The following is a 13,091-nucleotide window of genomic DNA, read 5'->3' as shown; positions in this document are numbered from 1 at the left end:
CAACTAACATCCCCCCCCCCCCGAGAAGAGGGTCGGGGGTCCTGGGTCCAGGGGCGGGTGGACGGCGGTCGGGCCGCGCCGTCGGGGGCTTCCTTGCCCTGCGTGGGCGGTCCGGTCCCCGCTCCGGGCGATCCAGGCCGGCTCTTGGCGGCGCCCGCACTGGCAGCAGCCCAGGGAGTGTGTGGAAATGACACCGCCAGGGCGGCGGAGATCCCCCCTCCTGACATTGGCTGGAAAGTAGAGCAGCTCGTCAGGGACAATCAATGGCGATCGATCGCCGTGCGGCGCGGGCGGACGGCACGAGGGAGGGGCCGCGGGGGCGGGGGCACCCGCAGCGGAGGTCAAACAACACATAGACCCGCAAAGGGGCAGAGTGGCACGGTGGGGTCACACGAACATGCATTCCGTAAAGGGAAACATCACTATGGACCCCCGACACCACAAAGAAGGAACACTCACCACAGAAAGTTACACGCCACATCCTAACAGTCTCCAGTATAAGCCACAACACACAGGGTCAAACATCTGGTATGCATGGATATACAATAGGGTCAGATACACAGAACAATGATACAATGATATACAGTCAGTCACACTACTACGCAACCAGTTCACCACACCAACAGGACCTCACACAACATGACCCTACACTAGACACCCATATCATCACCAGGACACAAAATGAATCATACATTCTACTAGCTGGTCTCAACCACACAACAGTAGAGAGTTAAATATTCTGCACAACAAAGTCACACAACAAAGCAAAAAAGTCACATAGCCATATTATACATCACCACCACCAAAAATAATATGGTCAAATTGGATCTCACACTATGCAACAACACAATGGTGCTCCATATTGTCAACACAATGGGATCAAGAGCCCAAGTAATAGTATACCACAGGGTCACACACCGCCACAACTGCACCCCAGTAACTAAGACATGAATACAATGTGCCCCATCCAACATGGCATAATAACACACACTGTGGCACAGGCAAACTAGCATTAACTCATTTTTTTTTTTTTTTTTTTTGTCTTTTCCGTGACTGGCAATGGGATCGCAACCCTTGGTGTGGTGTCGCCTGCACCGCGCTGCACTGGCCATTCCTATATAGGATCTGAACCCGCAGCGGGAGCGTCGCTGCGCTCCCAGCGCCGCACTCTCCCGAGTGTGCCACGGGCTCGGCCCAACTCACATGTTTCTGACAGGACTAAATGAACTACTGCAGGTGAGGTGCTTAGCAGAGGGCCAGGCATATATGGTAAGCACTCAACACACAGGGGGTCTTGGGTCATTATGGAGTAAGTCATACCGTATAATGACTGTAACTATTTAGCATCACTCTCTCCAGGCTAGCCTATTCTTCTCCAGTAACCTGATTCACCCCAGCAGCAAAATTAGTTCTGCCATCACACACACATCTAGGAAACACAATCCAAGTGTCACAAACACAATTCACACTGTTTACAACGCACCCCCATAGTAGTCATGTTCTCACTTCCTCCAGTACACAGCCACACCCACTTCAGAATCCACCCGACAGGGGCAGCACAGTGTTCTCATGCCCCTGAAAGCTCTGGCTCTGGGACCTCGATGGGGTAACCACCCCAAGTCTCTCACCTGGTGCAACTCAACTAGCACATAGCTACTGATCCCATTTCCTGCATCTCTCGCAAAATTGTAGAACACAAAGTACCTCCCTCCCATTGGTTACCCGGAGCCTCCCAAATAAGCCCCTTAAGGACTTTCCCTGGTCAGTCCTCTCCATTCCTCCATCTCACCCTAGAGAAATTGAGGCATCAGTTCCAGAGTCCCTGGAAAGACTCTTTCCATTCCAAATCCAAAGCAGGAAACAGAGCTGCCCCCAGATCTCAGCAATCCCCCCCCGCCAGTGGTACAGGGCCAAGAGCACCCTTACAGGCCACTCCTGTGGTTCTAGAGCAGGGTCAGCTGGGCTGTAGCCCTCCCTCATTTCCACCAGTTCAGGCCTGGGCCCACTTGGCTTCCAGGAATCTCTAGAAGCAAGGGAGCTCCCCCTAAAGGTCCTGCCTAGAAAGACTCCCAACTTTCCCCAGTTTTACCTGGCTATGTGACCTTGGTTAATTCCCCAACCTTTCTGTGCCCAGATCCCAAGTCCTGCCCACTGATCCAAGACATGCCCTCCCACCTGCTGCCCCCAGAAGCCCTCCTTGACTAGAGATTAGTGTGGGCCTGTGACTTAGGGTGGGGACAGCAAAGATGCTTGCTGTAGGGGGTGCTACAATCACAGAATAACTCATTTCTCTCTCACCCGCTTCAGGCAGGGTTGGGAAACAGCTGGGGAAGGTCTAGCCTCCTGCAGCAACCCTCTCCAGGCAAACCCTCCCCACTCCCATCCTCAAGCTTTTATTTATTAGAAGTAGCTAGACTCCCTTATTGTTTCCCAAGATAAGCAGAGGGACAGACAGACGCAGGGCAGGAACAAAAAGACTGACCAGGCGTGTCCATCCATCTGCCTAGGCATATCCATCCATTTGCCTATCAACTGTTTGTGACACATTCTTACAGTCCTTGCCAAGTGGGTACATGAGCTATGGGCCCCCCAAGGGGGCACAGATAGTCTGCTTCAGGTCCCTGGGTATACCAGGAGCTGGTCCGGCTGAAAGAAGGGCAAACCCTCTGGCTTGCACATGAATCCAGGACAGATGTCCCACTGTCCACACCTACATCCCTGAACCCGTAAGTACTCACAGCCACAATCCTTCCATTTGGCAAGGCTATTTTCCACCAAGCATTGCCTATGAGCCAGGCTGGGGGCCATGTGCCCATTTTCAAGATGAGAAAATCAAAGTACAGATAAACAAATTGCCCAAGATTATACAAACGAGAAGTCATGGGCTTGTGATTCCAACCCAGATCTGACTCCTGTTCTTCAAAGGCTACACAGCCTTAGGCTCACACCCATATGCATAAACACTAAGGAATGTTCATGCTCACAATTCTCTCACACTCTCACAAACTCCTGAACACATGTGCAGCCCCCTCCTGCACACACACACACACACACACACACAGGCTGGCCCAAGCTCTCCCACGCCTGGGGCCTGTCAGCCACATTCTCCACGGCTCCTTCCCTCCAACAGGGACGGACACACACACACACACACACACACACACACACACACACACACACACACACACACACGCTGGCCCAAGCTCTCCCACGCCTGGGGCCTGTCAGCCACATTCTCCACGGCTCCTTCCCTCCAACAGGGACGGGGGCAGGCGGGGAGTCCACATTCCCAGGTTTCCGCCCTGACCCTGACCACCCCCCTCCTTCCCCACTCAGAGCACACATTCCTCCTGCTGCAGCCAGATAACCAGCCCCAGGGGGAGGCCTGGGAGAGAACAAGGCATTCTGGGGGCCAGGCTGCTGGCCCTACTCCGGGCTGCCTAAGCCCTGGCTCTATTGCCTGGGTCTAGCATAGTAGGAAGTCAGGAGCTTTCCCTGCAGGTAGCCCCCCACTCCCACCCCCCAATCCGTCTAGCCAGGCTAAACCCATGGCTTCCTTTCTTATTCCAGGAACTTTCTTAGGTTCAGCACTTCCTTTGGATATAAAATCCCTTACATGGTTAGGAACCAGAATAGGACTTAGGGAGCTTCCGAGACCTCCCTCTCCCCTCCCTTAAACAAAAGCCTGGGTTCTAGGTACCAATAGCCCTTAGGCAGCGTTCTCCATTGGAGGTAGTAATAGTTAATTCTCATAGCTCTGCCTGGGGTGCAGCCACTTGGTGAGCTCAGCAAATTTGGAGATATTTGTATAGCCAGATGGCCAGGACTAGAATTTCAAAGAATTCCCCCATGAAGAGGCAGCTGGCTTTGGGTGGTGGCCCTAGAGGCTCACAGCTGTTGAACTGGAAGACTGAGGAGCCTGGGGCCCCAAAACACAAGATAGATTCAAACAGAAAAGAGAAGAACATTTTCCAGCCCTATCACCAGCCCCTAGCCCTGCTCCTTTCCCCAGGTCTCCATCTTCAGGAGCCATGTCCTGGTCACCCAGGGTAGACGGGTAGGCAAGTGAGACTGGGCTAGTTGGGTGAGAACATAGGGGTCACTTGCTTTTGGAAAAAGAAACAGTGGGCATCAGAGAGCTGCCAGAAATAGGGGATCCCCCTCATTACATAAAGCAATAGATCTTTGCCCCCATGTAACCTGCAGCCAGGTGGGCAAAGGCCCTCCTGGCCTGGACCCTACTTAGCCTGTTCACACACAAGGATATGGCTATAATAGCAATGGGGAAAAGAGAGGGAAGCTGGTAGCGTGACACTTCTGGTAGGCCTTGGGCTGAAATACTCATCATTAACCATTCCCTCACTATAAGTAAGGCTCTCTGAGAATCTGACTGAACTAGGCTGGTTCTGGACACACTATGAACAAAGCCAAGCCCAAAAGTGGCCTCCCCACCCAACAAAAGCCCCTCTCAGGTTCTGTCCATGCAGATTCACTGACCACACACCTCAAGGTTGTTACAGCGGTGGGTCATCACTGCCCTCTGCTGGCCACTTAGGCACTAGCATCCGTTCGGACACCAAGGCCATCATCATCTCACTCCCCACGCAGGCATGTACTTCAGTCACTCCTCCATCTGTGGGCACTGAAACATAACCCTATCCAGCTGCCACTTGAGTCAAAGGGCTGATGGGGGGCAGGATGAGCAAGGTCCAACCCAGGAACACAAAGTGTCAGTGAAAAAATCACAAATTCTGCCGAAAATATAAACTTAAACTTCAAAAGGAAGTGCCCTTTCTATGCAGTTTAGAGGTTAAACTCACTCTCATGGAAACAGTACCTGCCCTATAACTTGTTACAATGTACCAAAACCTCTCCTCCCACCTTTTCTCTTATGCCCTGGCCTTGTTTCCTCCAAAGGAGGGCTGAGCTATCCTTCCAAAAAGCTTAACTTCTCTGACAGGTCTGGGAAAGCCTTGGTTCCTTTTGTTCCTTCTATCACTCTGCAGCCGATGATTGGAAGCCCTGGCCCTGAAACAAGGCCAACTCTCCTCAACTTTTGTGCAACATCCTAGAGGAAACCACATCTTCAGAGGTGGGAATGATACTGGCTGAAGGGGAGGGGAAACTGCCAAGAAGCACCAAACCGGTACTGCCCCTTAATTAGCTGGGAAAAGCTCCAGACACCCCTGCTGCCAGGTAAGTAGCCTAGCTTTTGCCAACTCCTTCAAACAGAACACTAACCTCTGGAGCCCATGTGTCAGGTTATATTTGTGGGCTGTTTCTAGGAACCTCCAGGTCAGGGGACCCAGGAAGGAATCTGAGCTTCCAAAGGTACCTCATTTTCTAAAGAGGACTTCAAACCCAAGAAAAGCTGGCAATTTGGAGAGCAGCTGGTCTTGAGGTCAACAAATTTAAACCCTCCCCACTCACTCCTTTTTCTACAGGCCCTACAATTTAGGGCAGGGGAATATCTCTTGAAATTCAAGATTTTTATGTACTTAGGAAGAAGTTCAGATAGGAGAATCTTCAGAACAAGTAGCTTAGGGCAAGAAGAGGTGTGCCCGGGAAAATGGCAGTTGTCACCCCTCATATCCTTAGAAGAAGTTTGAAAAAGAATACAGTACATTCACCAAGGCTGCTGTTGCTCTTCCCTGTACGGCAGTCACAGGAGGCCTGGCCTGGGCACTCAGTGGCTTCTTTCACACCTTTTGCTTTCAGAATACAATGTAGGGCAGTCAGATGCTTTAGCCCTGGAAAAGGCCATTCTACCAATAACAATTTTATATAGGAGGTTAAAAACAAACAAAAATTCAAATTAGGCTGCTGTCTTAGCACTACGGTATTCATGTAGTTTTACAATTTCAAGATGAAAAGTGACCACTTGTCACAAAAATGTCTGACTCTGCCTCAACCAGCCCAGGAACAGTTACTGAGAAAGTGCAAAGCTGGCTGGTAATTTTATTATACATTCAGCCACTGAGGACAAAGGCCTTCAAGATTTTAGTCTCAACCTTTGAGCTTTCGCACTTATATTGACAAAGGCAAAATATGGCAACAATGAGCCCACTGTTTTATGAATATTAACCCAGACAATGTGATCCCCCTGGCCAGTTTTCCTATTTCTCCTTTTTGTCTTTTTTTTTTTTTTTTTTTCGTGACCGGCAACGGATCGCAACCCTCAGTGTCGCGCCCGTACCGGACCGGGACCGGCAACGGGATCGCAATCCTCGGTGCTGCGCCCGCACCTCGCTCAGCCAGTGAGCGGGAACCGGTCTGCATGTGGGATCCGAACCCTCGGTGGGAGCGCTGCCGCGCTCTCAAGCGGCGCACTGTAGCAGTGCGCCACCAGGCCGACCCAGTTTTCCTATTTCTAAGACCATCCCAGGAACTGATCTTGAAATATTCAGAGGAGCCTGAATACCAACCACTATACCTGCCTTGGCTAAGTAAGGTTACAGTGCCAGAGAAAGGCTTTTAAAGAAGCTTTTTGTAGTGTACAGAGAATGTAGAGCAAGTTAGTTTTCATCTATGTGCATGCACAACATAAGGGAAAATTAAATAGAGACCAGGTTCCAGGAGTACCACAAAGGAATTCTGTTTTCTACTCTTGGATATATATGAGTGTACATTCCCAATAATTTGCCATCTTCAGTTATTTTCACATTAAAAATCTGCTTTCTGGGATGGCCAGTTGCTCAGTTGGTTACAGTGTGGTGCTGATAATATCAAGATCCGGAGTTTGATCCCTATACTGGTCAGCTGCTCCCCCCACCCCCCCACTGCCCCAATTTACTTTCTCCTGTATAACATCACACCCACCAAAATAACCCATCACTTGAAATAAAAAGTGTTTCACAAAGGGAGAAATTGCTCAGTTGGTTACAGTGTGGTGCTGATAATATCAAGATCCGGAGTTTGATCCCTATACTTGTCAGCTGCTCCCCCCACCCCCCCACTGCCCCAATCTACTTTCTCCTGTATAACATCACACCCACCAAAATAACCCATCACTTGAAATAAAAAGTGTTTCACAAAGGGAGAACGAGGAATCAAAAGAGATGGGTCCTTAATACTAGCGACAATTTTATCTAGGGGTAATAAAAATACTTATTCCTGATTTAAAATATGTGTTCATAATTCAGAAGACCCAGGAATGGAAGAAAGTTCTTCTATTAAAACCTCACCACTAGGTGTTAAGGGGGTGCCATACAGCATACTGAGACAAAGCCAGAGTTTCACCTTAATTGCACACCAGGGACAGTTTATAGGCATTCCAACTGTAATTTAGAAACAATCCATTTCTCCTGACAACCTACCTAGGGCTCAAGATAACTTTCTGAGGCCAAGAGGAGTAACTCAGAAACTGGAGTATTGTAGCAGCTGAAAGTGGAAAAGGAATACATCTATTGCAAGGTCAGTGCACAAAAAGGGTCCCTCTCTCTGACCACCACCTTTTGCTCTTCTCTACAGACGTTCCTTTCCCTCCCCTGACCCGTCAGCCCTTCTTCCCAGCCTTTCTACTAGCCAAAGTGAAGAAACTGGCAGGACAATGCTACCTTTAACCACTTACTAATAACAGAGCATGCAAGTATCTGAAATCATTTAGTTTTACCGAAAGAAACCACTCCAACTATTACTTGACAAAGTACTCCAAGCTATTAAAAAGCAAACAAAAGGAAATCTATGCACTGGACATTTCTTCATAACCACCACCTCACCAAGATAATCAAGGTTACTGCATACTAGCTTTTATGTATGACAAAGCCAGAGAAACTCCTGTTAGAACAATGTGATTCCAGGTGAGAACCACCCTGAGTGACACTTTTTTCATAATGGGAAGGGTGGCTTCCCTCACTGAGCCTTCATTCTGGCCAAGGCACATATATAGACTGAACCAAACATGCTCTATACTTAAACAGGGAAGACCAAACTGCTTTCAAGGGCCTAATATTATTTGTGACCATCCAAACCCTTTCATTTGGCACCAGCACACCAGGATGATGGCTTTTATTCACCACTTAAATACTTAAGAGCACTAGTGAAAATATCCACATTATTACCTAATAAATGGTAATAAGCTGGTTGCTCTCTAAGATGAGAGACAAAGACTGGGACTTCAAGATCTGTGCAACTGACCCATAGTCAATAACAGTTAATAGCAAGCCAAAAACTGATGAATTCCCACCTGCCCATGGTACTGAGAAAACAGGGTGATTTTAGGTTGGAGCTCAATTCTAACTCCTTTCCCCACAACTGTTAACAGTCAAGACTTTTCTGCTCACAAGTAGCCACCAGCTAAAATGCAGAACTTGAAGAGGTTTTACGTCTTATCACACATAAGTTCCAGGATGGAGGAGCAGTGACATTGAGAGATGAGACAAGGTGAACAAGTTTAAAACCAAAAGCAGTGGACATTTATTCCTCAATTTTTGTGCAAGAGTGTAAAGATGCATTTGAAAGAAACTGATGGCTAGAGAGCATCAGCTGTGGCCTTCAGGCTGGGCTGATTTACAATTAGATTAGGAAAAGAAAGGGAAAAAAGGTAACTTGCCTAGTTCACATGAATGTTTCTGGCAAACACAGTTGTTCACAAGTTTCGAACTACGTATTACTAGAGTCAAGGGAAGACTTCAAAAAGCCATATACAGTACAATTTAAAATTGAATGAACATCCTGCAAATGTTAGTGCAAAGTAATTATGTAGACTCTCCAAGATTGTGTTCATGTTTCCCAAGTTTGTTCAATGTTGCTCTTTTGTAATTACAATCATAGAGGCTTAACTTACTAAGTATTAATGCCTTTGTGTTTTATGTCCTACATACCAAGGGAATGTCACAAGGTTTTGGTGAGATGCAGCTTAGTTTCATTAATAAAGCAAATTTCTTATTTAGTTTAACAGTCATGTTCTTGGAATGCTGCATGTGTAAGTTTCATGAAAAAGCAGCTTATGCCCCTATCTTGTTCAATAAAATTATTCACAAGATATCCTTTTTACTATGTAAACTGGAATTGTTTCACAATTTTGAAATGCAACCAGTATAAATGAAAACATTTCAGAGGTGGGGGAAAATCCACCACTAATCTCAGCTAGACAAAGTTCTTAAAATCAAAAAGCCTATTCACACAAAATTATATGTAATGACTGTAGTAATCAGTTTATTACACAGATTAATCATTCTTGAACGTACAAGCTCCAGAGGAGCAATTGGGTCTTTAAATATACACAAGTATTTCCATCAAATGAATTTTCACCCTTACATCCAAACAGACCTAAGCAGTTAAAAACATAAGAAAAATAAGAGCTATTAGCTATGTATTAACTGAAAAACCACATACAAACCAAAGAATATGGAAGAGAGAAAGAGGGGCTGAAAGGACGAAGGATGAAGGATGAAGGGGTAGGGAGATGTAAAAGAGTTGGGAACGAAGCCCATCACACTTTACGTAGTAATAGCTCCAATCCATTTAAAATGCTGACCAGTTAAACTTAGACCTTAAAATACAGGATGTGGGTAGAGTTTAATATGGTTGGTCATAACTTTCACCTAAAATGTTAGGTCCTTCGGAATAAAATGTACACAGAAACAGCTTCATGTTCTTCACCTTTCTTTTCATAACTGTTTTGAGTGTAAATGAACTCCACTTAAAAACAATCTCCTATGGGTCAGTGGAGCTTTTCTTACCCATCAAAGCACACACCATACCCATCACCCCTCACATCTTGCAGTTATCCAAATTTAAGTCAATAAGGAAAGCTCTTAAGTCTCACACTTAGGTTATGCCTGGAGAACTGGCTTGTCACACACACACTTTTCTGCTAGGAGGCAATGTTGGTACAGAAGTACAGTGTTTCTAGTTTGTTGTTCCAAGTATGTACAACACGCAGCACTGCTGTATCAGGTAAACATGTGCACAGGGGAAGATGAAGCGTGGGCTCATAGAAAGCAGTCAAATGGAAATCAAAAGGACTTTCTCTTTCAGAGTTCCCCTATCTTTATTTGTAGAGGTTATCCAATAATTTCTTTAATTACATCGCATACTTCTGAGTCCATTCCCGAGCTATTCTGTTGTACCTGTACACACAAAGAGAAGCTTGGCTTAACACAAATCAGTTAGTAAGCAACAGATTTCATTCATTATCGCATCTAGTAACTTGAGAGGAATAACTTACAGAACATTCAAGCAAAGCTAACTTTCTACCCCAAATTTCTAATAAGCATTTATTCAATGATAATGGGAAAGATCTGTAAAATGTGAAACAATTTCCTAAAAATGCTAGAGGATTTTGATTAAATTTTGGCAATTTCTGGCCTACACCTTAATTTATACTTGATTGACCTATTTCTACAAAAGACCTTCAACTCTTGATTCACTTATTTGAGGTTCTTGAAACTACATAATCCTACATTACATCGTTCTTGAAATCATACCCTAATAGTGATGAAAATGACATAATACTTTCCTATATATCAATACAACAACTGGTTCTGGCAGAACTTGTTTATTGCTCCAGAAGAACATTCCAGCAGTAAAATAAGCAGAGTGAAAGGTTCTATAATTCTTCTATTAGAAAAGGGATGTAAGAAAGGCTCTGCTGAATTTCACTACCACAATGATTTAGGAAATGCCTTCTGGTAAGCATCCATGTCCACAATTCTAGATATTGGACAAAACATTTCTCAATCAAAAAAAGTTATTTGTGGGCCGGCCCGGTGGCGCACTCGGTAGAGTGCGGCGCTTGGGAGCGCAGTGGCGCTCCCGCGGAGGGTTCGGATCCCATATAGAGACTGGTCCGCTCACTGGTTGAGCGCAGTGCGGGCACGACACCGAGGGTTGCGATCCCGTTGCCGGTCACGAAAAAAGACAAAAAGGAAAAAAAAAAAAAGTTATTTGGGGGCCGGCCCGGTGGCGCACTCGGTAGAGTGCGGCGCTTGAGGGCGCAGTGGCGCTCCCGCGGAGGGTTCGGATCCCATATAGAGACTGGTCCGCTCACTGGTTGAGCGCAGTGCGGGCACGACACCGAGGGTTGCGATCCCGTTGCCGGTCACGAAAAAAGACAAAAAGGAAAAAAAAAAAAAGTTATTTGTGAATAAATGCATGAATAGGAAAAAGCATGATTCTAATTTTATTCTGGTTGCAGCCAGAAATACATGACTATAGATACTATTTGGACCTAAAAGCAGACTGTACTAAGAACCACTATTGGTCCCCCATTCCTGGTATAACTCCACTTAAGAAAGACTGTATCTAAGGCAGCCACTTGGCTCAGCAGGTTAGTGTGCAGCCTTGTAACACCAAGGTCAAGGGTTCAAATCCCCTTACTGGCCAGCCACACACAAAAAAACAAACCATATACCTATGACTCTCTAATCCAATAGAATTCAAGTAGTTTTTGGATCCTTTATTTCTAACTTTAAAAAACTAACCTCTCCCATCTAGTTCCTCCTATAGTCTCATGAATAATACATAACACAAAAAAGGTTAGAACACTTTCAGTTACTGTCTTTTTTGATATCCTGACCATTCCAATAATTCACAGTACAATTCTAAAATATCTAAATTCTACATCAAGTTTTGTTTTTCCTTTTTTTTTTTTTTTTGTCTTTTTTTCGTGTCCGGCAATGGACCGCAACCCCCAGTGTCGCGCCCGCACCGGACTGGGACCGGCAACGGGATCGCAACCCTCGGTGCTGCGCCCGCCCCCCGCTCAGCCAGTGAGCAGGAACCGGTCTGCATGTGGGATCCGAACCCTCGGCGGGAGCGCCACCGCACTCCCAAGCGGCGCACTGTAGCAGTGCGCCACCGGGCCGGCCCTCAAGTTTTGTTTTTAAAAAGAAATTTGGGGCTTTCATGTAAAATGGCATTTATTTAGTTTCTTCCTTTGAAAAATCAATTCTCTTTTCCCATTAATTTACAAATATCTATGTAAGACAAATAGGCACTAGATGCAAAATGCTTTATGTCAAAAGCCAAGCATAAGACATAAAGCTGTTGGAAAATATACTACAGAAAACTTTTTCTAGACAGTAGGAGTCATATGAAACAATTAGAGATAAAATCAGTACTGAGTGCAAAAATTCTTACCTGCCCCCAGGAGAATATATTAAGACTTCGTTTTAAATATATGGGCCATGTTCGGCTCTTAGAAAAGAAAAATTTGAGACAAACATCTCCATCCCACCACAGACAGCTTTCTGTCTACAGGCCATACTTACTTTTCTCTATCTGTTTTGTAGATCCGAGCAATCTCAGGCACTAAAGGATCATCTGGATTGGGATCACACAACAGAGAACAGATGGACAAGAGTACTAGAAGGAAAAAGCCATATAAATTAGTAGAGGATAAAAGCAAAAGGTTGAGAGAAACATGAGATGCCAATACATGACAAAATTCTAAGAATCTATTTATACTGTATAGTGCCTAACAACTTTGTTAAGCTCTACCTAACTTTATATTAACAGTAATCAACAAAGATTTTAAGAAGCTTAAGCAGATTTCAGGGTCAGTCATTAAAAAATATAAACAAAAACAAACAGCAGAAAATTAGTATTAATGGCATATTGGTCTCACAGATAAGAATATAAGCCCATTTGTTCAAAGTTTCACAATAACTCCACGATGTAAGAAGAGTTGATATGACTGTCTCTATGCCTGAACTCCTAAGGAAGCTGGCCCAGACAGGTGAAGTGACTTGTTCAATGTCCCTGGCTAGTAATTAGAACCCAGGTCTTCCAAATCCTAGACCACAAACACTTTTCAGAGCCCATAAAGTTCAACTTTTAGAAGCTCATGTTCAGGGATAAATGGCTTTCAAAATTCCAAAGATAGCCACACTACTGAATACTCTCAGGCAAAAATAACAACCATGAAATCCAATGATCACTGTTTTCTGAATGGCAGGTACCACATTCGGGTACAATGGATTTGTTTCATTTTTGTTTGAAAACAATTTAGTCTAAGTCAAGAACATAAAGGCCACTACTTGCCCCCAAATAAGGATGGCCACACACTTATTACAAAGGACACAACATACTTCCCCCTAAAGTCTCAAATTCTTTCCAGTGATGATTAAGAATCTCATCTAAGTCAC

General features: G+C 45.3%; 1 long non-coding RNA gene across 1 annotated transcript; it reads right to left on the bottom strand.

Moving 5' to 3' along the window:
* Positions 1-9,129: 9,129 nt before the first annotated feature.
* LOC103587187 lies at positions 9,130-12,330 on the bottom strand. Its single transcript, XR_550205.1, has 2 exons — positions 12,216-12,330; positions 9,130-10,073 (listed from the first exon to the last, which is right to left on the bottom strand). It is a non-coding gene; the product is annotated as an uncharacterized LOC103587187 (long non-coding RNA).
* Positions 12,331-13,091: the final 761 nt, after the last annotated feature.

The sequence above is a fragment of the Galeopterus variegatus genome, unplaced genomic scaffold (genome assembly GCF_000696425.1).
Source record: "Galeopterus variegatus unplaced genomic scaffold, G_variegatus-3.0.2 Scaffold426, whole genome shotgun sequence".
Classification (NCBI taxonomy): domain Eukaryota; kingdom Metazoa; phylum Chordata; class Mammalia; order Dermoptera; family Cynocephalidae; genus Galeopterus; species Galeopterus variegatus.
Note: the sequence above shows the minus strand (reverse complement) of the source record. Positions and strands in the feature narration are given on the sequence as shown.